Source organism: Desmodus rotundus, chromosome 11 (assembly GCF_022682495.2).
Source record: "Desmodus rotundus isolate HL8 chromosome 11, HLdesRot8A.1, whole genome shotgun sequence".
NCBI lineage: Eukaryota > Metazoa > Chordata > Mammalia > Chiroptera > Phyllostomidae > Desmodus > Desmodus rotundus.
Window position 1 is genome coordinate 99130339 of NC_071397.1, and position 24979 is coordinate 99155317.

A 24979-nucleotide genomic window follows, 5' to 3' on the forward strand; every position below is an offset into this window, starting at 1 on the left:
ATAAACTGGGAGGGAGAGCCGGTGGCTTGCCTGACTGCTTGCAGTCACTAAACACTACTGTCTCCTCGTCAGTGACAAGGGGACAGTGCACAGGCAGGGGCTTGTGTAGCAGAGCCCGACAGACACCCAAGCAGCAGAGGACGGAAGGAGCAAAGAGGAGGAGCTGCTTAGAGAACACTCAGACCTCCTCTCCTTCCAAAGGGTGGGAGAGCCCACAGGTCACATGGTAAATGTTTAACAACTGGCTCTCTGGGGGCGGGGGTGAGGGCTTAGGCCTGACTTGTGCACTTGCTTCTTTTTGTGGTGTGAATACTCCCGCCTGGTCACCTTAGGCCACCGACCTGAAGCCACTGAGCCAGCGCTGGGGAGAGACCCTCAGCAGCCCGCCGCTCTGCGGTATTTCCAACATCGCGATGTTGCAGGTGCAGATTGCCCAAGAACACAGATCATAGCAAAATGCAGCGAGATAATCACCAAATGATGAGTTTAGAGTATTTCTCCCTCACACACACCAAGTTCAGCCAAAACAGATCATGTGCTGAGACGTAACTATCTCCTCTTCCCATGGCTTTGCTCATTCTCTGACCCCACTTACAATGATCTTGCCCCACCACCCACCAAAGTCCTGCCTGGACTTCACGGTTCAGTTCAAATCACCCCCCCACCACCAGGGGGCTAGGAATGATGGCGCCCCTCTTCTGTGCAGCCAGAGAAATGCTGTGCTCACGGTTCCCGTGACCTTGTAGATTTTAAGCTCCCTCAGTCAGTAAGCTTTTCCCTCCCTCTTTTTTTTTTCTATCTGCCACCATCTTGCCAAGCATCTAGGAATATTTTTAAATTTCTGCACATTATCCCTCCCATCAATTATTTAGGGTGATGAGGGATGCCTTACGGTAAAGACCTTGGTTCTATCATTACTTTCATTCTTTATACCACTTAGAATTCACTTAGTACATTCTCAATAAATATTTGTTATCAAAATGAGTTGAATTTGTCACATTTTTCCTTAAAATACAAGTAGACATTTTGTCTACCTCAGAGATGTCACAATATTCTCAGTATTTTGATAAAAGGCAGTAGTTTCTCATAAATAGTACAGCCTTCGAGCCTAAAATGCCTGGAAATGGTAACATTTCATATTTAATATTCTTCTGAGGTTTTTAAAATTTAAATTGATTTACCTAGAGGGACCATTGGGCAAAATGATATCTTGGTTCCAAATCATTAAGACAAATTTAGATAAAAGTAAATATGATTTTACACATATATGAAGATTTGCATACATATACACGAAGACTCGCACACGTACACATGAGGACTTGCATACATGTACATGAAGATTTGCATACATGTACACGGAGATTCGCACAAACATACATGAAGATTTGCACACACATATGAAGATTTGCATACACATACACAAAGATTGGCACACACATACATGAAGATTTGCACACACATATGAAGATTTGTACACACATGCATGAAGATTTGCATGCACACACATGAAGACTTATACACACGTACATATGTATGAAGATGTGTACCTATCTATCTATCTACACGAATACATGTGAAACCCTGGAGAGGCAGACCCGAACCTGCCCGGAGCCTCCAGAATTTGAGAATGCCTCCATCCAGAGCCTTTGCGGTGACGCTGATAAAGTGCCCCAGCTCACGGGTTCTCCCTGAGGTGGATGCCATCCATCCCTCTGAGAGCCAACAAAACACACCAGTCTGCTCGGAACTCAGGTATTTTTATGGCTTAGAAAATCCACTCTGAGAAACCTATTCTTCACAAGTACCGGGAAGGCTTGTAAAGGTGTACGTCCCCCACTGTTAACCCAAACGCCAGGGGACAAGGAAACCCGGTCGGCAGTCTCGGCGCCCGCGGGACCTCGGAGTGAAATAAAGTGCCTGCGATGGACACTCTGGAGCCGCACTGACGAATGGGGTTTGTCGGCAGGTCCCTGCTTCCAAGGCTTTCGGGGAAATATTGTTGAGCACGGAAAACAAGTGTGAAAGAAGGAAAGAAAGGGTCTGTTCAACACTGGAGTGCTCTCATCGCTCCAAGAAGAATGTCCCCGTGCGTATCACTTATGTTTGTGAACATGCGCATGTGCAAGTGTGAGTGGGTGTGCAGGTGCTCCCGGGTTTGTGCACACGCGTACACATGTCTATGCTTGTATGGGCAATCCATCTACGCAAATCATACATATACATGTGTACATGCATTTAAAGATGTTTTATATAACCATGGATAAAAAGGTATAGAAAGATCCAGAAAATTCTTAAGATAGTCACTGTTCGATATGGGATAAAAGAAGGAAGAATGAAAGTTTCCTTCAGTCAATTAGAAATATGTGGAATCTAATGAACAAACTGAACTAACAAGCAAAACAGAGACGGACACACAGAGAGAAGGTAACAGCTAGTAGGGGAGTTAGGGGTGGAAGGACTGAGCAAAAAGGAAAAGGGCTCATGGGCACGGACAACAGTGTGGTGATTACTGGGAGGTGGGGTGTATGAGGGGACTAAATGGTAATGGAAAAAATACAATAAAGATTAAACTTTAAAAAAAGGAATAGGAGAGAGAGAGAGAGAGTGGGAGCGCGTGTGTGCCCTGGCCTGTGTGGCTCAGTGGGTTGGAGCATCATCCCACAAATGGAAAGGTCACGGGTTCAATTCCAGACAAGAGCACGTGCCCAGGCTCTGTCCCCTGGTCAGGGTGCATGTATGAGGCAACCGGTCATGTTGATGTCCCTCACCCTCTCTCTCCCTCCTTTCCCTTCTCTCTAAAATTGATAAGCATGTCCTCAGGTGAGAACATATACATTTTTTGCAGGAGTTCAAAACTGGGATTATTTGGGAGCCTGCCCCGACTCATGCGTCAATCTTGCAATACACCTGCAGCCTTCTCCCAACAACGGCCATTGTCCTGCAAACGGCTCACAGTGAGGCTGTAGGGTTGATGCAATCTCCTGAAGACACGGTCCCCACAGTCTTCATGGACGAGGCAGCGTCCCCAGCCCACCTGTGTCATTCCTTCTTACCTACCTGGCCCTGGAGACCCACGCGGATGAGCACTGAGTCACACTCTGTCCACGCTCGTCTCGAGCCAGCCCGGGGAAAATGCCCTGCCTGAGCCACTGACAAAACGCTCTCATTTCGGCTGTCTGCCATGGACGTGGGTCTGGACTTCCCACCTTACGCAGGCCAGTGCAGCTGCTTTACAAGGGTGTGGCCAAGCTCCCTTTTGTGTGAACCAGAGTCACAGCATGGGCTTATGTTTTAAAGGGGCGTTCTTCACTTGAAAAGTAATACAGAATTACTTTTTTTTAATATTACTTTTTAAAGGTTTTATTTACTTTTAGAGAGAGGGGAAGGGAGGGAGAAAGAGAGGGAGAGAAACAACAATCAGTTGCCTCTCACACATATGCCCCCAGCCGGGCACCTGGCCAGCAACCCAGGCATGTGCCCTGACTGGGAATCAAACTGGTGACCTTTCGGTTTGCAGGCTGATGCTCAATCCACTGAGCCACACCAGCCAGGGCTAGAGTTACCTTTTAAATGAGCTGCCTCAGTGGACTTAAAATGCACTGTGGAATTCCACTGCTTGACTCACTCTCACACACTCAGCAACACTTAGTACGCACCATGCACACCTTCCGTTTGGCATTTGAAACCGAACCAGAGGCACGTTCTCCAGCACCAGCTTCTTTAAGCTGAGAGTCTGGGCTGAGAATGTCTATTTTCTGTTTTCTTACTGTGCATTTTGAGGTGTAATTTCTATAATAGTTCTCACCAACTATTTTAGATCTTCAGGCTGGCCTAATTCATTCATTCAGCAGATACTACTTCCCTACTTCCTGCCACTCACTCTTGTTAAGTGCTGGGGAATTCAGGTGTGAACAAAACAGACAGAGTGGGAGTGCAAATCTCCTGAGGGCAGCCCTGTCATCCTCGGACGTGTAAATAAAAGGAGAAGGCCAGACTGCAATATGATCCCTGAAGGCGGAGCTGGGCAGGAGCTGAGACACTGGGGGCAGCCTGCAGGCGTCAGGGCTGGGTGCCTGGGAGGGGACATGGGAGCGAGGGCCTGAGGACTAGGGGGAGTCCAATGTGTGAACAGCCAGGGCCGGCTTTCCTGGTGAGGAGACGTGCAAAGGCCCTGGGGTGAGGAAGGTCTGGAGCTTTCCAGGGAACAGAAGTGTGTGTGACCAAGGCGCAGAGATGACGGATGGAGACAGGATAGGGGATGTGACCTGCACACAAACACAGGTCAATAAAATGCCAGTGGAAACAGGAGGCTTTTACCAGGAGGCTGGCAATCTGGCTCAGACCTTCCTGGCAGCTAGTATGTGCTTACCAAATGGGCTGATAATTACCTGTAGATGTTCTCATGTGATACAAAGTCACATGAGGCTTTTTATAAACTAGCGCCAGAATTTCAACAGAAGTACAGCTGTCTGATGCCTCCTGGGGGCACTTACTGTCCTGGAGGCGGAGCAGCAGGGTGGGTGGGGTGGGGGAGGGCCAGAGAGCAGGTGCTAGGCTGCAGGATAAACACAACTCAGGGTGAGTTTCAGCTGCGTGCAACCCTGTGGGGGTGTAATCTGCCCAAGGCTAAGGGGGAAGCTCTGCTCTCTCCTCCCAGCCCCTGCCCCCACCCCCCAGCCAGTCTCCAGAATTATGTATCTTCCTGAAACACAGAACTGACCGCCATATTCTCGACTTAATAATTCCAATGACATGGTCAACAGGACCCAGTATGCACAATTAACACCCTCTTCTCGGGTGGGTATAAGGCCCTTTGTTGGCGGGTCCCCAGATCCTTTGCTATATTGTCTGCTTGACTTAGCTGAGGCCAATCTGCACCTGACTTCACTCCCCAATTGGGCTGATGCAGCTCATTCTGTCCATGGCAGCACGGAGCACCCTCTCCCAGAAACAAGGTGACCTACTGCTGATCCTGCAAGACAGCTCACCACCTCTGAACCCTCGGAGTCACCATTTTTGGAGGCCAGTACACCACGCTGAGGAAAACAGAACTAATACCTGGTTATCCGGGTCAGCTCAGGCCACCTGTAGTCAGCAGGGGACAGGTGTTGGCGTTGGGGTCCCTGACAGCCAGCTCCTTCGTAAAGCTTGATCTTGTTAGGCTGAGTCATGTGGGGAGGGGGAGCGGGTTTGGGTGGGGGGAAGTGGGGTGAACTTTACAGGCGAAGGAAGCAGCCCACGCCAAGTGCCGGTGGCAAGAGGGAGCACAACTTGCCTGCAGACCTGGAGGTGGACCAGGGCCCCGGTTATGTGGGTGTCTGTCATTAAGGGCTGGTGGCTGGCCACCATCCATGTGGAACTGCAGTCTCTGGAGCACGCACCACAGGAAACACACACGGCCCCGACCGCATGCTAAACTGCCTCCATCTTTGCAGCAGCTTCGAGAAAAACAATGGTTACAAACGAAAATTGAGAAGGGGCACCGATAAAATTCAACACGGTCTATGGGCCCTGAGGTCAGTGAGTGTGAGGAATGTTAGCGATGAGGAGATGCGCTGACTGGGGCCTCAGTTACGGGGACGGTTCAACGGGGACACCCAACGCAGGTGGGTTCCACCGAGCCACACGGAAGCCTCGCACGGCATGTGGGGCTGCGCTGGGCCTTCCCGCAGAGAGCCAGTGAGGGGCTGCAGGCCAGGGTTTGGGGGAAGAGCAGCCAGGGAAGATGCCACAAAAAGACAGAGAAGGGTGGCGTGTCCCAGCAGCTCCAGGAGCACTGCCAACTTGGAACAAAGATACTTTTTAGGAGAAAAGGGAAATCATTAAGAAATTAGAATTTTAAGAAATGATTGCGAAGGAGGAAAGGTTGAAAATCACTGTCCTAAAAATGGTTATGGGGAGATTTAAAATTTTGTAAGAATCCCTGAGTAGCGTTTCAAGTTACTATTTAAGTTACTGTAGGCAGAATTTAGCTTGGAGGAAATTAAGACTTGCTTGATAATTAAAATATGAAATAGTAAGGCAAGAGAGGATGGGGATCTCTCAGTCTGTCTTAATTAGGTGCTAAAAATAGATGTTTCTGAAAGTCCTCTTTTTTTCTAGGCCATCCGCATTATTGAGAAGTGGTTTAATCTCAGCAATGTGCTAATTGTTTCTAATGGCCTGTAAACAAACTCCCTAAACTATTAACCTTCTCTCTTTAGCCAGAGAATCAGGAAATTAGTCTTTGCAAGGAAAGTCCCCGGCAGGGGAGGTCCTCAAGTACAGACATTGTCACTTCATTTGGAGGGGACTCAAGGTCAAACAAGCCCTAAGGTAGTGAAGTGGAACAGGTAAGCCAAATACCTTAACAAAAATTAAAGAATATTTCCTCTCTGGTTCTGGTTCAGTTCAGTTGTGTTCCTTCCTATGTTTAGGGAGAAACTTATATGATAGCACCTGTCAGCTCTCAGACACACAAATCTGTAATTCTCAATTTTTTCCAACATTAAAACAATGTCTCCTGATGGAACAAAAACATTTGAAGTTTGATCCTTGGTAGTAAAACTGACCCCATACTGAAAATGGAGTTCAATTAAGTCTTCGAAAGGTAATGTCTCCTCCCCCTGCCCCAACCAGCAGGACAGGAGAGGGGAATTCGAATTGTCCCCCTCTGTTCCGATCTCCTCTAGGATGTGGGGAAAAATCACTTAAATTGTCCTGAAGGAATAATAATCATTGAATACCCAAAAATGTTAGGGAAGAGACGGCCAATGAAGACAGGTTTTTCAACCGTACTTTAAATCGTAGTTAAGGTTCCAGTAATTAAGCTGTGCGCTCGGCACAAAGTGAGTGACGGCACGGAAGTGGAGGCAAAGTAAACGTATCTGGGTGGCCTCGGGTTAGGACATTGCCACTCAGCGAGATATGAGGTGACCGGGCCCACGGTGTTACGACAATTAGTAGAAAACTGGTAATAAAATACGGATCTTTTAGCGTTCCTCCGCACAGACACTAGGAAGGTCAGAGTCAAATGCTTACAGAAATGGAATTGTAAAACCATGAGACCACAGCGGGGGTAAGTCAAATAATAAGTCGGTATTGGCAAAGAAATTTCTGAGAGGGAAGAAAAATCAAAACCACGGATCATTGAGTACATAAAAATTTAAGACAGTAAGTATATAAAAACACTCAAGACAAAGTCAAAGAGAAATAATAAATGGGGAGATAATTCCATTTATTATATACATAGGAAAGTGCTAGCATTCTTGACATATAAAGGAATCTTCCACATTTATTTTTAAAAAGGCCAAACACCAGGTAGAAAACTTGGAGGGGCAAGGCCAAGGCAATGATTTCGCCAAAGAACCAAGTCAAAGGGCCAGTCTCCCCAGAGAGCCAGCCGCTCTGCTGTCACCTGCTCCCAACCAGTAGCTCGGTCACATCTCTGCCCTGGGCTGGACCTCGGTGTCCGCTCCCATGTGGGAAGTGCCAAAGCATAACAGGTAGGAGGAGCAGCGCCCAAGTCCCACGAGAGCAGACCTGGTGGAATCTTCTCGCCGTGAAATCCACACACTTAGGGTATTTGTACCATGCACGGTGGTGCACTGAGAGGGACGTCCAGCACCAGGAAGACTAAGTGTGACTAGACTGGGGGGGGCAGTTGTCAGGATGCACCTGCCTCTTACATCCCTGCATGAGGCCCTTCGGGATGGGGAGTGCGCTCGGGAAGACCTGCTTTAGCAGAGGGCCTGGGTTTGAGGCCCTGTGGTCACCTATGAGCCACGTGATAACAGATTTCCACACCTCCTCCCACTAAGGCCCAGTCGAGTCCCCTGAGGCCTGCGGAGGCCAGGCCTGTGAGCACCCTGAGTGGGTACCATCAGCGAGAAGCTGGGTCAAGGAGAGATTTTTTCACAGCCTGGCACCGCTCAGCCGAACATGGGGCTTTGTTGACAGGCAGGTCCGACGGCCGGCCGTGTGCAGCTCAAAGGTGGCTTTGTGATACAGGACAGCTGAGCCCTGGGAGCCATGTGGCTTCTGCAAGTGCAGCTGCAGCCCCGAGCGACGCCTCACTCATCAGTTCCACGGAAGCCTCGATGCCCACCCCAGTGCCAGCAGGGGTCAGGCTCAGGCCAGAGCGGTGTCATCGCTGCTTCCACAGCCCCGACGCCAGTGGGGAACCAGGGACCCCTGGCAGGAGGGCAGCAGAGGCTCCTCGCCGTCTCATGACCAAAAGGCATGAGAACAGTCCAGTGACCATGCTGAAGTCACACTGACGCAATGGAAGGGTTTTTCTTCCAGAACGAAATGAGATGACTATTATAACTGCTTCACCAGAGACCTGCAAACTTGTTTTCATTCCTCATGAACGTAGAGGTTCCAGTCCCAAGGGCACCCCCCCCCGCCCCCGCAAACCCCTGGCTAACATGAACTCAAAGCCCTTTAGACCTGGTTCTCGTTTTTGGTATTTATTGAAAATACAGGCTTAAATCAGTGAGTTGGGGCAGGAAAATGACCTCCAGAACTGTTTTATCTCTACCAGCAGACTCGCCTCCTCTTTGTGGTGCACACGTCCTGATTGCTGCACAGCTGGAGAACCCAGAAGCATGTTGTCCGACACCTGCCAAGCCCCCTTCTTTTGGCTGATTTGTCAAAACCCAGCGGGAAAGAGCCAGCCCTGTGGCTGAGTGTGAAGGGCAAGGCATTCACGAGCACATCGGAAAGTTGGAACAAATTTTTAGCTTGCTTTCCTTCCCTTCCTTCCCTTCCCCTCCCCTCCTCTCCCTCTCTTTCTTTCTTTCATCATCAGACCCTGAAATGATTTGGAGGAATAGTGGAGGCTGGAATCAGTGAAGTTTAAGACTTCTGATGGGCGAGGTGTTGCATAGGGAGTGAGTCTCCACCACCTCCTCCCCCTCCAGAGGGCTCTCTGGACCTCAGTGCTGAGGAAACTTGGGGCCACAACACTCTCTGATTTGAGGGGTCGTCCTGAGCCCTGTAGGATCCCTGGCCTCGACACAGGGCATGCTAGGAGCGGCCCCGCCCCGGACACTGTCAAATCCATCCCAGGCTGAGGACGACTGACCTGCAGCTACAAAGGGTATTAGAGCTACAGGCTCCTGCCTCCCTCCGTACCATTAAAAGGGAAAAGTGGGGTCGCACAGAGTGTCCTCTAGATTTTACATCGTCAAACCTATATCCATAAAAGTATGTTACTGACATTAAACACATTCCTTTCTCAACAGAAGAAAATAATAGCTCCATTCAGCTAGCTAACGAAAGCCCTGTTTCGGAGCCAGACGAGGGCTGGGCCGTGGAAGCAGGCGCGCTGGTCAGTCACAGCACGGATTAAATGCCCTTTGCTGGAACCACGGTTGATATAAGTTTGGAGAACAAAATAGAGTTAAGATCAGTGAAAACTTACTTACCACAAACTTTTCAGTTAGCACTTCAGAGCCCAGATCCTGGCTCGTAATTACTGTGCTTGCCCTGTGTGGGGCACTCTTCAAGTGTGAGCTCCTTTGGGTTGTGGAAACTTTACAGAAGTCCAGCTTGTCTGGGGACTTGCCCAGGAACAGGGTGATGAATGGTGGAAGCAGCCGAGGACCTGCATGCCTTGGCCAGGGTGATGCTCCCCCCCCATCCCTCTCTGTTCACCAAAGGCTCACTCGGGGGCAGCGCTGAGCGACGCTAGGGCAAGTCAACTTATGCTCAGAAGCAAATGTCAGTGGGAACTGGGAACTACGAAAATCAGACACAGTGAGAGACGGGGTGGGGGGCGCTCACTGCAGAAGAGTGTGGGGTGAGACCGAGACCGCGCGTGGACAAGGAGCAAGCCACAGGGCTCTCTGAGGAACATGTTCCAATAGGTTTACTGGGAAATAAACTTAACTAAGACAGGTGTCCCAGATCAACAGAAGAATCACTCCATCTATCTGTCATTTAGTAAGGGTTACCAAAGAGACCCACAAAGATTCAAAGACTGAAATTCATTTTCTCATTTCCCAAATCAAAACCTCTCTCCATATGGACTTGGAGATGCAAGAGCCAAAAATATCCTTCCGGAAAGACAGACGAGAGCAGCCCACGGACAGCCCTGGGGAGCCTGAGGCATGCGATGGGATCGTCGCCTCCCTGCCTCTCCTCCTTTTCCTAGACAACCGCTCTGCGTGAGTTCTGTAATCAGAGTCACCTGTGATAGAGCCGCTCCAGCTCTCCCCTGAGTGGTCTGAAAGGACACCTAGGAAAGTGCCCGTGGACGCTCTCAACTAAAGGTTATTACTGGCATTCGACCCAGGAGAGAGTCGGGTCGGCTCTCTGCACACAGCTCGCCAGCGGGCCTGTGCGCTGGACCCTGCAACCCTGGGGCACCCAAGCTCACAGACCCCTGCTGGGAGGGTGCGTGCATCAGCTGGCTGCCATCACACAAGTCCGAGGGAAAGTGCCCGTGGTGTGCGACATTTGAACACCACCGCACAGTTTACACAGCACTTTCACGTGTGTTTTATTGTTGGAACACCGCCACGACCTTGACGATCCTCTCCGTGCACGTGACCAGCCTCACTGGATGAAAAGATGACTGAGGGGTAAATGGCCAGCTTGACTTCACACCACTCGTAATTAACTCCAGATGCCCACTGGGCAGGGCCCTGATTTCCTGTGCTCTCTCTCCCGCCGCCACCTGAGAGTACCATTCCACACCGGCCAGACCAGCAGAGCAGGGGACCAGGGAATCGCCCTGGGGGGAAGCCTCCTCCGAGCTCCCATTCGAGTTCAGGCTTTAATTAAGCTGCGGGCGTCAATGAGCCCACCCATTCCTCTTACAGCGGGTTAAATTAGTCAATGCAGGTTTATCATGGGCGTCATTTGAGGTTAACCTTTGAAACGACCACTGAGCAAACAGAATAGCCTTTTAAAATGGATATAAAAGTAGAATCCAAGTTAAGCAAGTCTGGTTGGCTATAAGACACAATTTTACATGCCAGAACCTCATCGAAATCCATAAAGCTTAGGATGTTAACATTGGTGTTAAGTTCTCAAACAGTTGAAAGTCTCAATTAAAGAGACGTAGAATGTTTGCATTGGTTTTAAGAACCAATATTAATTTACTAGGTTGATTCATCAGGGACATTGTTGATTATTTATACTATGGGTCAATTTTTAGAGAAAATGATAGTTTTCATGAAAGACAGGATAACCGTTCATCTCTTCTCAGTGCCCATCAGTCATCTGGAATTTTGAATATAAATCTAAATTTTGAAGTTTGTTTCCAAAACATTTTTAAAGATTATTTTGATCATTTAAGTATCTTTCATACTGTTTTATATTTTACGTGATCATTTATATTACATTTAACAATAAAAATTTACAGTAGTTTCAACATCAAATCCGTGTCATACCATGGTATTTGTAAAAATATGAGTAAAACTTTGTTTTCCTTTTATAGCTATTAATATTATGACATGTAACTTGAATGTCAGAATACTGAATTAATAAGCTAGCTGGGTGACTATTTTTGCCTTCGAAAATGTGTATTATTCCACTGAATGAAGTTCCTTGGTGATTGTATTATAACATCACCAGAATGTGTTAAAAGTGATTCGACTTCCTAACTCTTGTCCAGAAATATCTACTTCTCACTCTACCACCGTCCTCCATGACTTTTCCCAGGGTTCGAGTTCTTTCGTGCCCTTGGTCTACGGTCCTTAGGAGACGTGGGGAGGCTCCGCCTGGGTCCCCTTTTCAAAGGACTCGCTCCCAGCTGCGGAGCCTGTGGTCAGAGGGTGACTGGGACCAGCCACGGTCCCCAGGTAGTCCAGCTGGAGACTGAGAGAGGCGCCCTGGGAACCGCAGCCACACTCACAGCAGAGCGCCCCACAAAGGGGCCAAGGCCAAGCTGGGCCTGTGTCACATTCATCTCTCCGCCAATGTTGCCTCCTCCCATTGCCCTCCACAGGCCTGGGTCCCTAACAGAGAAGTAAAACGACCGCACCCACCAACGGCTGCCCCTGTTTCTGCTCCTGCTGAAGCCAGCCTGCTGGCTGCCCCTGCCCAGCTCCCCTGGCTGCCACTTTAGGAAGTTAAAATCGACTACATTTTCTCGAGCTAGCCTCTACAGAAGACTCACCTCGCCCAAGTACTTCTGTGCCACCGAGGCCCGATTCACTTTACAGTCACTTTTTATACCACCACGTGCCCACGTGGTGCCGGGCATTAATGTGAAAATAACTTGCCGGCAGCAACGCCGTCTCTCCGAACTCCAAACACGTCCTCTGAGCTGATACTCGGGACCTGGTGCTCTGTTTGGATTAATGTCTCTTTTCAACAAGACCTATTTATGTATGCATGCTCCCCGAGGGAAAAAGGAATATTAATAACCATCATCACAACTGATGGTTGTATTTGTGAGGGAATCTAAATTTTTCAGTGTATGTTCATCTAAATGAACTTCTCTGTTCCTAATATCACCCCAGGAACTAACTGAGTTCAGGAAATTAAGGTCAAAATAATTCATCTGGCCCGAGGCACTCAATCAGTGGGCGGTGGATGCGGGAGGAAAAGCCTGTCCACAGTGCCTGTCCTGGGGCTGTCTGCACAGAACAGTGCCACCTGCACACCTTGTGTGAGATGGGATGTGTCCTGCGTCCTCAGAGGAAACAGGGCAAAGTCTAGAGTTTCAGCAACTAATTTTGGAAACGGAAGTGGAAATGGAGGCAGGCTGAGCAGGTGGGGCTCTGTGTGTGGTTTGCCTGCACCTGATTCCCTCACGCACCCAGTAACTCAGCAGTGGGAGGAAGGCACCAGCCTTGGAAAGAAGCCAGGCAAGGAGGGCGGAGTCCTGCTGTCTGTCCTCCAAGGCCACATGTACCACTGCGGGGACTGGAAAGGCCTTCACTAAAGACACCCCCAAGTGTACTGATACCCTGAGGGGAAATGGAGAGAAGCAGCAGCAGAGATCCCTCCCCTTGGGTGGTGGGGACAGCAGTGAGGTCAGGACGGAGCCCTGGGCAATGCTTCCAGGCCACCGATGCACCCGCCCAGGGCTGCGAGGACTCTGGGCTGACAGTCTGCATGCCTGTCTGCATTCAGGGTCAAGCAGGAAAGCCTCCACTGGGAGAGGAGCTCAGAGACACGGGGGTTAGCAGAATGAGAAAGTAACACGGTGCAAGGATCAGTCACGGCTACAAAGGGGTCAGCGCGGGAACTATCACGGACTGCAGCTTGCGGGACAGAAAGTCAATTTACCTGCTGGGAAGAAGGCCTCTTTGTCAGAACAGGAAATGCAACGTCCATCTGTGGACAGGAGAATGCGGAACGCCAGCCTGGTGGGCACCCTGCTTTTCTAGCTGTAGTTCAAGACCAAGAGCAGCACAGGTCGCTGGGCACTGGGATTCTCACCGGTGAACACAGGGACAAGTGAAGTGACACAGCATCACGTGCTGCCACCTGTGTGTGACTCGGATCGCAGCCACCTGTACTGGCACCTGCCCAGGCCCCGGTGACTGGAGTAGCTCAGCCTCGGGCGAACCTAGTAGAGGGACAGACCAGTTGGACCTACACAAAGTTAGGAAACGTTATCGAGTCCATCGTGCACCCCAGCATTGCAGACTGAGTCCAGCAGCCTCTCCAGCCGAAGGAGAGTGTTTCAGGGTGGCCCCCCCCCGGGTGGCAGCAGGCCACCCACTCTCATCACTTCGTTTCACAGACAGAGGAGCCTGCGTCTCCCCATAAACAGGGACACGGGAGCTGGAGAAGGCGAGGGACCTTCCCCAGGCCGTGTGTGATTCTAGGGACCTCAGTTCAGTGGCGTTTTTCTGCAAGAAGCGGTTTTACCTAGGGGAGGCCTCCTCCCTGTGGCCTGTGGACACTGGGGTGACAGATTGTGTCCACTGGCCCGGGCAAAGCCCCTGGTGGGACCTCTACTCTCCAAGGCCTACATGGAGCGCTAGACGACAAGACTCACCCAGGCCAGTCCCAACATTTGATTTTGTCCACGAGCCCTGTTTGGTTTAGGACTCGTCCTAGGTGTGTACTTGTTCAGTCATGTTGTTATTAAGAGTTCATTAACGTAAGCTGGACGGGTTTTTGAAGACTGCCAGACTTCTAAGTGCTGCTGCTGTCTCACCTAGAGGGGGAGGGGCTGGGGTCTGTCTGTGCTGGGACCCGCTCGAGGTCTGTGAGAGGCTCAAAGCCACGGCCAACAGCTGGTGGGGGCAGCGGGGATCGTAGGGAATTAGAGGTTTGCGGTACATGAAATATGCACAGAAAATGGAAGCCGGACAGTAGAGAGAGCACACAGAAGTGGTCAGGGGGCTTTTGCTACCACACTTTTCATCATTTATTGATGACAAATCTAGATTAGTGTATTGTGGTTGTCGGCAACACTTATTTTGGAATAAATTCTTCCGACAGGAATGAGCTAAGAGAGGAAGCACATACTGAGGATACAAGAGTCTAGTACCAATGCCAATGTGTGTGCAGGGGAGGGGGTTCCACACCGCCAAGCAATTCTCAGACCCCAGCTGAGTGCCTACAACTCAGCTCAGTTCTGACTCTACCTACCGGCAGATAGCATCAGATTCCAAGAGTTAACAGTTCAGCCCTACAAAGACCCCCTGCCCCGCTGCAGTCGCCAATTTTAATTCAGGTTGTCTCCTGGGATTCTGGCCCACTGGCTCTCGATTGGAGGCTCCAAAGCCCCCCTGTTTGGGTTCAATTAATTTGCTAGATCATCTCATAGAATGCAGAGAATCATTCCTTCTAGTAGATCACCGGTTTATTAGGAAGGGGTGTTGTAACTCGGGAATAGCCAGACGGAAGAGAGGCACGGGGCAAGGCGTGGGAGAGGGGGAGGAGGCTCCTTGCTCTCTGAGAATGCGCCCTTCCCGAATCTCCGCGTCTTCGCCAACCCAGAAGCCCTGGGAACCCCATCCTTTCGGGTATTTAAGGAGGCTTCATCACATGGGCATGATTGATGAAATCATTGGCCACTGGTGGATGTACTACATTCCCAGACCTTCTCCCTTCTCCCAAGAAGTCTGCACAACAAGTCCCCACCCTTCAATCACACGGTTGCTTCCCCTGGCAACTTGCCCCCATCCTTAGGAGAAGTCCCAACAAAAGGCACCTTTTGACAACAAAAGGCACCTTTGTTGCTCTGGTACCTTAGGAAATTCCAAGGGTCTTAAGAGCTCCGAGAGTAGCAAAAATCAAATGAGATTTAATATTATAAAGCACAGTCTTACTGTACAGGATTTCGGTGTCTCAAGAAAGTTAGTGATTGAACATGTCAGTCACATAGGTGTTATTCGACAGGCTTCATCTTGCAGAGGGGCTTTTTAAATATCACTGACAAGCCCCGCACACGTGCTGGAGAAGCATCAGCCTCCACGACTGAGCCTGCGGTTATTTTAAGAATGCTCGAAAATGCGATTTCGCACATGCAGCCGAGAAGGTACATTTACATATTACTCAGTGAAGTGTGGTGTTTCATTTAGATCAAATGACTGTTCTAAATTAATTCACTCAGTTTTGATTCCAAGTTTTCTGTGCATGTACAAGTTAAGTGATAGCTGCTAGTATTAGCCTGCTTGGCAGAACTTCATGAAAAGTTAAATTGAAGAGCAGTCTTTTGGGGTCAGTGCCTGATAAAAATAGAAAATCTGTTAATAGTTGCCCCAATTTTCTTTTCATGTAATTCATTGACTCAAAGCGAAACTTTTGGAAGTTTATTCTCTTTGATGGCGAGTTCTCTGACGTTATGAATTCTACCGAAGATTTAAAGTTCCACATTGCATAGACGGTCTTCAAGCGACAACATGAATACACATTTGGGTGGAATACAGCAGTAGGGTTAAAAATGCCTTCCTAAGTGTAGGGGCTTGTGGGACATGCTGCGAAGTAATTGTGGTACGCACATAACTCATACTTGTGTTCAAGCAAGCCGTGATATTCTACCCAGCACAGTGGAGGCCGCAGGTGTCAAAATTAGCAGATATTTTTACGAGGACAGAGTAACCGAACAACAGAGTTGTGGTGAAGATCTGATGCTGGCCGAGACAGCCGCTCCGGGCCCCACGGGAACTGTCTGTCTTTGCTGCCCATCATCCCCTCCACTTTCAGGAAACTTTCAGCCTTGAAAAAACTACTCTGTCAATGAACTCCGGTGCCGACTGAAGGGTGGCCGAACGTGCCGCGCCCCAGCGTGCCGTTGTGGTGTTAAGGACGGGTTGGGGCTGGAGCCAGCTGAGAGGAAGCAGGTGCAAGAAAAGCGCTGCTCTCCCTTACTGCCTACAGGAAGGACACATTTGTAAAGGTGCTGTCCTGCTCCCTCCTCTGCCATGAGGGACAGAATCAATCACTGGTGACAACTCTAGACCCTTATCGGCTAAGAGGACATCGGAGGAACCTGCATCACAGACTTGGCCAACTGGCCCTTATCTTCCATTAGACCCCCCACAAGTTCACCTTCCCACAGTCCACTGCCCCAGAAGGTTCAAGTCCTTCCCTTTTGTCTTGTCGCTGCTCTAAAAGTTATCCGTCTTCACTTACGAAGCTGTAGAAGCCCACGTTCTAACCAACTCTTTGACTTCACTGTCTCTGGATGCTGCCACGTGTGTGGGCTGCCCACGCTAGTAAATTTCTGCTCATTTTGCTTTTGTGACTTTCTCTTTTATCAGAACTTCGGCTGGAGGACCGAGGAGGGTAGAGGGAATATATTTCCCCCTACACTACAATAGTATTAATTACTTTAGGAGCGTCTTCTGAATGTATTTGCCTGTTGCTCAAAATCAGTTAGCAATTGTTTATCAAAATCTTCAATTAATGGGATTCCCCAAATATTCACCTTTTGAAGGTTTAATATAAATCACTTGCAATGGCCATCAAAAAGAAATTGAAATTAATCCCCATAAAAGTGAGGGTGAAGCTGATAAGATTAAAGGATTAAAAATCAAATGGCATATAAGATTTTCATTCTGAAATCTATAACTTCCAGAATATTTCAATTTGTGGAGAGAATCTTATAATGCAACTTCTTTGTTTAATTAGATAAATTCATATTCATATCACAAAGAAGATTGAGAAAACTTCTGATTTTCTTGCCTTAAAATGGTGGACCTTTAAAAAGATGTATAAATAAAAATAACTTATTTGATGAGTTCTGTTTTGTAAAAATGTCTGTCAGAGGACACTTCTCTGAGTGAAGCAGAAAACAGTACTTGGGATAATATTCTGTCATAAGTATAGACTCATTTAAATTAAAAAGCAACCAGAATTGAGAAGTCTCTATCGGTGTCTTCTCTGAGCTGCCAGGAGAGGGAGATTTTCTCGAGCAAAACACAACCATCTACAGAGAAATATCAACGGGCGGGTTAATTTCAAACACTTGAGTCATATGGCAACTTTAAAGAAGATTGCAGGCAACTACACTTTTTTAAATATAAAAAAAATACGAAAAGACATTTTGAACAAAATGGCTCAGGAGAAGAAACCAGATGTGGAGACCGGCAGTGAGAGCACCAGGTATCGGAACTCGGCCTTGGGGTCAGGGATCAAGGATCAAGGGTCAAGGCCCTGCCCTTTGCCAAATAACGTGCAAGGAGGAGGTGAGTCGGCAGAACAGGCAGTGTCGGTGGCATCCAGCTGCCGAACCCACTAGTGAGTGGGCGAGTTAGCGCGGGCCCAGCCCAGACGCACACGGAGTGCTCCCTGCTCACTTTCACCGCTGTCTTGGCCGAGGAGAAGCACCACTGGAAGCGAGTTTGGGGTGCTGTTTCAGAGCGATGCCGCCTGGGAGTGCACTGAGAGGGCTCGCCAGGCTGTCTTGCCCGAACCAGCGCGTTCCCACCGCCCCGCTCAACTGCGAGGGGACACAGCCCTCGTCTGCTCTCCCTGCATCCCATCAGCACACCTGTCCTCACAGCTGAAGCACCTGCAGCGCCACCTGGGGTCACCGGTGGGCTCAGGGGGGACCTGCTGAAGGAGCAGACTGATTGACTCTGCAGTTATCTCTGATGACAGAGGCGCTGAAGGTCCCAGCCGCCAGCAGAAAAGGGCCTTGCCCGTGACACTGGCATCGCAGGATGCTGGTGCCAGTGTGCACACACGTGTGTGTGTCAGCATGTAGGTGGGTGCCATGGTGCGAGGACTGTCAGCTAGCTCGGTCCTGGGAAACCCTGCATCTGGACCCGGAAACCCCGGGCTTCATTCACAACGCACTTCACGTCCAGGGTTGGAGGCTGTGTTTTCTTCTGTCGTAGAATTTGCCAAATTAACAAGAAACAGAATCAACACATCATGACCCTTACTTCAGTAAGTAACTTTGTTTGCACTCTGGGTTACTGAGACGATTGCTTATTGAGTTGCAAACAGCTCTACAGGCTGGGGAAGCCACGAACAACAAATGGGTAATTACTTCATTCTAAATGTCACAGGGCACAATAGCTACGTACATGACGTTTCAGAGGGCAGCCTAGGTCATATCAATGCTGACCACAAAAACTGTCCCTGCGGATTACAGTGGTGGCAGATAGGAATCCGTGCAAATATTATTTGCAATAGAAAGTAACTTCTTCCCCTCACTGAGTTTGTAATCAATTGCTAATCACAAGGACTAAGTTACAATGAAAAACAAATGCGCCAGTCACTTACAATATTTTTCTAAGTAAAATTAGCTATGTCAAGACTTTGTGAAAAAATGAAAAAATAATAAAGACTTTGTGGGCACTTATTTCCAATGAACACAGACCATAAAAATAAGGTTTCACCATCACCAAAGTCCCAGCCAGGGCCACTTAGATGCTTTAGAAATATAGCCACTTCTGTAAATCCTCCATCAGAAAATGAACTGCTTCAAATCCAGGCAGTTACACGGGCAAGGCTGACCTTAATGGATACAAAATTGGGCTGGCCGTGTTTGCAGACTTGTCCTCCCAGGGCCGGAGGGGGGTGGCTGTGTGCCTGCAGCGACAGGTACGCGGAAAGGTGAGGCATATGAATTCCACGCACGAGCATCTGTAATGTCCCCAGGAAGCCCCGCGGACGTGCCCACTCAGATGGGAAACCCACAGGGCCCCCTGCCAGACAAAGGAAGGTCACCAACTGACGTGAGAGCCAGCATGGCTCACATTTCAAAGTATCACTGTTGATAAAATATTTCTTCTCTTTGCATAAGTAACCGACCCCAAACAATGTAGCTGAATAATCTGTATTCTACAAGTTGGACTTGGAAATTTGACTTTCCGCCTTATTCCCGATCACGCCTGAAAACTCTCCGATGATTTCTGATAAATGTATTTTATTTAATTCAGTTTTGGGAAATTCTGTTAAATTCAGAAGGGATTTTTAAAAGGAGCGTGTTCCATAGAAAAAGAACTCGTTTCTGGTTTGTTGCACTGCCTGAAACAGATTCGCTTCAATTCAAGTCAGCATTTACTTAAATCTCTTCGATGCAAAGACTGGAGTGGGACACTGGGGCACTGGTCGTGTGCCCATCAGTCACGCCGGGCCCCATCCTTCAAGCAGAATGCAGGGTCGGGCACGAAGCTCTGTCGTTTTCAGCTCTCACTGGTTCTGAACTGTCTCTGTCCCCAACTTTACTGCTGGAGTTTTCCTTTTCACAGACAGGCCTACCTCCCCACCTCACCGGGTAGCCTTGCCTTCCACTCTACAGAGAAAAGGGGGCCATCCGGGGTGGGGGCTGGGGGGATGTGACTACAGAAAACAGTGCAAACCCCACGGGCCTTGCCTGCTGTGTAGGCTGCTTCAATCAGTTCCTCGTGGGGTAAGCAGACATAATGTTTTAAATGTCTTAGCCTCAAATTATTCCTCTGTAAGACCGATGCTCATATAATTTGAAGTTAATTTAAGTAAAGAACTGCGGGTCAGGAAGCACTACCTTTGAATTTCAAAGGAGGCAGTGTCCTCACCTTCAGTGGGGGCTCCCCCCACGAAGAAGGAGCCCCCTTGCTCAATGGGGTCATAGCATCTGTCCCGGGGGACTGGTCTGACGGAGGCGGGTCACGCTGTTCAGGGAAGAGTCATTCACAGCACAGGCAGAGTGAACTTCCTCCTCTTGGTCTGGGCACAGGGCAAGGCACCTCCGGCAAGCTAGAAGACCTATCTTTGAAGTTTTCTCTTTCATTTTAAAAGTTGTACACGGTCCCTTCTTCTATACAATGTAATCCTGTTACTGTAATAAAAATTCGCAATTCTGAGCCACTGTCTCTGTGTTGCTTTGCAAAACGGGCGCTTCCAGATGCTCCCACGCATGCACGAGGCATCTTTTGTTCCTGGCCATCCCGTACCTGGGGCCTCCGGGCTCTTTGGGTCTGACGGGAGAAGTGCATTGATCTGTACGCACCAGGAGGGTCTCTAGTGTTACAACACATAAAAAATTACAGCAATGTTTCCATTACAGAAGTAAAGCCACTTACTGAAAAAGGCCAGGTTACGGCTCTCAGTTAAACTCTGCACACACCTGGGGTCTCCAAGGAGGCTCTTAGGCCTGAGGACTGAATAGGGCTGTCAGCTCCCATCTGACGCCAAAATTTAAGAGAGGGTTGTGTTGATAGAGGATCGCCATTAAGCAACTAGAACAACAATTTCCATATTAAGCAATTAGAACAACAATTTCCATATTAACTCTAAGTCATAGAAGAAATGCCAAATATAACCCAAACTTAAGTGGGAGGAGACAAGAGCAGCCTAGGACATCACAAAGGCATTTGTGAAGGGAAGGGAGCACAGAGGGTCTGCTTCTGTCCCTTTGGCGGTGACGGAGTGCGTGCGTATCCGTCTGCGTGCTGTCAAACGAGGCTGATGCTCCTCCCCCTGGAAGGCCATGAGCGGGTACAAATGGAGTGCACTACTCTCCCAGACCGAGCGCGTCATTTAACTCTGCCACCCAAGGCAGCATTGCTTCAATGGGCGGAATGACTTTTAGGACAAATTCGAAAGCAAGATGATTATAAAAGCCATTTATATCAAACAACGGTGACATCCAAACCATACGTCTTTATTGGAAGAGCTGGGGAAAATTACAGGGCAGTACTGCTTCGGAGGGTCAGTGCCCTGCGGGGAGCTGGTTTGTAAAACCTGCTCCTGGAAGGCTACCTTGTGACAATGGAAACGTCAGTTTGTCCTCCGCGTTGCAAACTGAGGGATGATGAATAAGGCGGAAAGAAGAGCGAAGCACAGGGAGCAGCGGCCGCGGTAGATGCAGGGGAGGGTGGGGACGGCTGTGTATGTTTTGCTGAATGAGATTATGGTAAGGATTTTTCTGTTTTGCATGTTTTCACGTTTTGCATTTTTAAGCCATAAGAAGAGTAATACTGTAAAGTAAATACACTTCCCCTTGGGGAGGAGGACCCCATGTCAGGGAGAGCCCAAGATACCCACGCTGGTCAGGCAGAAAACACAAGCGCTGCCGTGGGTGTGTGGCCGAGCATTGCTATTCCTGAGTGGAATGGAGGCGTCCGGGAATGCTCGGCTCCCTTGTGACGTGATTCTGTTGGAAGTACCTAACAGTGCAGCCGTTCTGCCTTCAAGGGCTGCATGCACTTCCTGCTCTTGGCTCAGGGTTTTGCTGTTTGTTCAATCCACTGCTTTTTACCCACAAACTGAAGATTGTCGAGCGATGACCTTGAGTGGGTGGAGATCACGCGCGCCTGCAGATAACGTGGAGCCTGCGAGGCTGCATGGCAGATGGGGACCTGCTGGTTCACGCACCGCCTCAGGACGGTTCGGCGCTCAGGCACAGCGCACTTTTCCCTTTCAGAGGGAGGACGATATTTTACAAACAGTGCAAACTCAAAGGACACAGGTCCCGTCGTAGCTGAAGGACATTTAAGCCCAACATCCGGAAACACACAGCACGGCTATCTTCCACATTTTCCCACACGTGTATGACCACACACGTGTGATCTGGAAGGCAGCAGCATCGGAAACCTCATCTTTTCTTTCTGCACCTGTCACCAGATGGGGCCCACAAGCGTGTGTTTTCCCAAGTGACGTGATCGATTTGGGAGCTGAGACCAAGCCCGGTCGCACCTTTAGAACCAGGCAGAGCCTCACAGGTTTCCTGCTTCAGCTCTCAGAATTTTTAAGGAAGCTGAAGGCCTAGGAGATTATGTTATATTCCTAAGGTCGAAAAGTAGGCGCGGAGGGTTTGGAGCTCCTTGGATGTAAGTTATCATACAGGGTGGAGAAAAGTAGCTTTGTAGTTGTTCGCATGGACGATAATACAATAATTAGTAAATGACAACACGAGGACAAGCTCTGTGGGCTGGGTCCTCACGACTGGAAACCCACCTTTGTCCCACCCTGTGTACTGGGTGAGCAATACTATGAAGAAGGTAGATGAGATAGAGGTCCATCTCTTTTTACATGAAGACATTGTTTGTAAAGCACATAAATAAATAAAGTTCTGACCTTGCTACCCATTCTCTGCAATGTGTCTCAGGAGCCAGAAGCAGAGTTGGATGCGTCCTAACTCATTCCCCGAGGCCAGCATCCCCTTGGCCCCAAACCCGCACACCGACAACACGGGAAAAGAGAACCACAGGCCGATATCGCTCCCGGACGCAGATGCAAACATCCTCACGAAGACATTAGCAAGTCAAATCCAAAAAATTAAAAAGAACTCTACGCCATGGTCAAATGGGATTCATCCCAGGTACAGGAGGCTAATTCAACAGTCAAAAATGAATTCATGCAGGCTATCTCATCAACAGACTAAAAAAGAAAAATCACATGAGAATATCAGTAGATGCAGAAAAATATGACAAAATCCTCAGTAAACTAGGAACGGAGGGGACTTCCTCAGCTTGATAAACCCTGCACGTCAGAGATCCACGGCTGCGTGGCACGTCCCAGTGAGAGACCCCAGCGCCCCCTCTGCGAGCGGGTACTGGGCAAGGACGGCCTCTCCCCTCCCCTGCGCAGCATCCCCAGTCCTTGCCGACGAAATAAGGGGAAAAAGAAAGTGAAGGTGCACAGATTAAAAAGAAAGATACAGAACGGTCCTTGTTCACAGACAACATGGTCACACATGTAGAAAATACTAAAGACTTTACAATGACTTCCTAGAAATAGTAAGTGATTACAGCCAGGTTGCCAGATACAAGGTGAATATATTAAAGGTTAATTACTGTGACAGTTTGGCATTCATCTCTCACAACAGAAAATGCAAATAAGTGAGGAATGATAGAATTTGCTCAAGAATTCAAAAGACATTAATGACCAGAATAATTTCCTTCAGCAAACGGGCAAAGACCAGCCATAGGAACATAACGCTGGAAAAGATCCCAGGCAGCTCACAGACACGGGCAGCCCCGTTCTTACAAAAATGGTGCAGCGTTTCTGGAGACACTCGGCACTACGCACCGGAACCTGAAACGTGCCCGTTACCACTGACCTTCTAATTTCTAAGACTGAGCTCTTGGATTCCAAGCATGCAATCAATGAGTTCTGTCAAAGGACACGGACTTCAGTCTTCAGTTAATCTACACCTTTTTAAACGTTAGAAATAGTCCCAGTCGCTAGCAATCCGGAATGATTAAATAGCGTATTCCCATATGATGAATCTTGGGTACCTATTTTAAAAGTAACCTTGTTTTCATGAAATGTTTCACAGCAGGGAGAATTTAGCATGATGCCATGTTAGACGGGAAAGTCAGAGAGACAACCACGTATCTAACTTGATCGCATGTAGCACGTGGACACACACTCACGGCACAACCCACAGATGCACGCAAATACTCAGGCACGCTCGAGATACCGGAAGGAGTTAAACCAAAATCTTACTAACCATAAGCGTGAATTTTCCTAACATTTAAAAAATTTTACCGTGAGTGAATTATTTCTAAAAATAAGCCATAGCCGGGAAAAAACCCAGAACAATTAGCAAAGCACAATGTAGAGAATTGGGGCGTGTTCATGCAGGGCTCTATGACACCCCTGGCACGAACCCACGGCGTAAGAGGAAATAACACTCCCCTCTATCTTACGTACAGAGCATTTCTCTGCTGCCCTGCGTGAGAAAAGACCTTATTTAATCAAGTGTTGGATTTACCTACACACTGAAATCTAACTGAAGATAGTTGCTCCTATTTAAAAAATCCCTGAAAATCCCTCAAAAGTAGGAGAAATTTATTGCAACAGACAATATTATTATTCCAGCAATTATCTTCCTGTGTATCTAGAAGGTGGCTCATTTCTTTCAGAGTATGTTGTGAGTTATTAATACAAAGATGGCAGCTTATTGATGGGAAGCAGGGGGGGCAGAGCTCCTGGTAAGACAGTGTGATATGATCAACACCGCGTATTTGAATGCTTTATCAGCTTTAACGGAAAGTTTTAAAATACTGGCTGGGGGCTGCATTCTGACTCAGGGAACACTATTTTGAATTGGTCCTTTGGAAAACTGAAAAGGGATTTAATTACTTAGTGCTCTCCAGGCAGCTGGGCCCTTGTTCAGCACTTAACAGTCCCTTTCCTGAATTACAAGGACAGGCAGCTGCTCTTCTTGCACGGGGACAGCGCCGGCCAGGTGCCTTGCAGGGAGCTTTAGGCGATGGGGAGTGGCTCCCTGCCTCAGCCTGAACTGCGTATGCGGCCAAAGAAAATCGTCTCACCTTTATTCCTTTGTGGAAGCAAGTTTGCTCAACACATGTTGTTAAGATTTTTAGCCAATAGCTTTTATTTAAACTTATTAAAGAATGGAAGTACCATGTTAGGAGTGTTAATAACCACCGATCATGAAATCACAGGGTTTGAAGCCACTTCAGAAGGTCGTGTAATGCTGTCCCAAAGGACGAAGAGACACAACATGGGAATGACCAGAGTGTGCAGCTGCTGTCTTTGCTCTCACAGTCTGGAGCAAAAAAGATTCTTTGACTTTATTCATTTTGGTATCTCATTAAAGTTCTTCCTGACGTCAGGGCTATGGCCCCCAATTTACAATATTCTTGTAGCCAACCTCAGAGAATATGGAGTA

The 24979-nt window shown here is 48.5% G+C and overlaps 1 protein-coding gene across 3 annotated transcripts in view; it reads right to left on the bottom strand.

Annotated features, from left to right (window-relative positions):
* PRKN (parkin RBR E3 ubiquitin protein ligase) overlaps positions 1-24979 on the bottom strand; it is an 889581-nt gene that overhangs the window by 383687 nt on the left and 480915 nt on the right. The window lies entirely within an intron of this gene.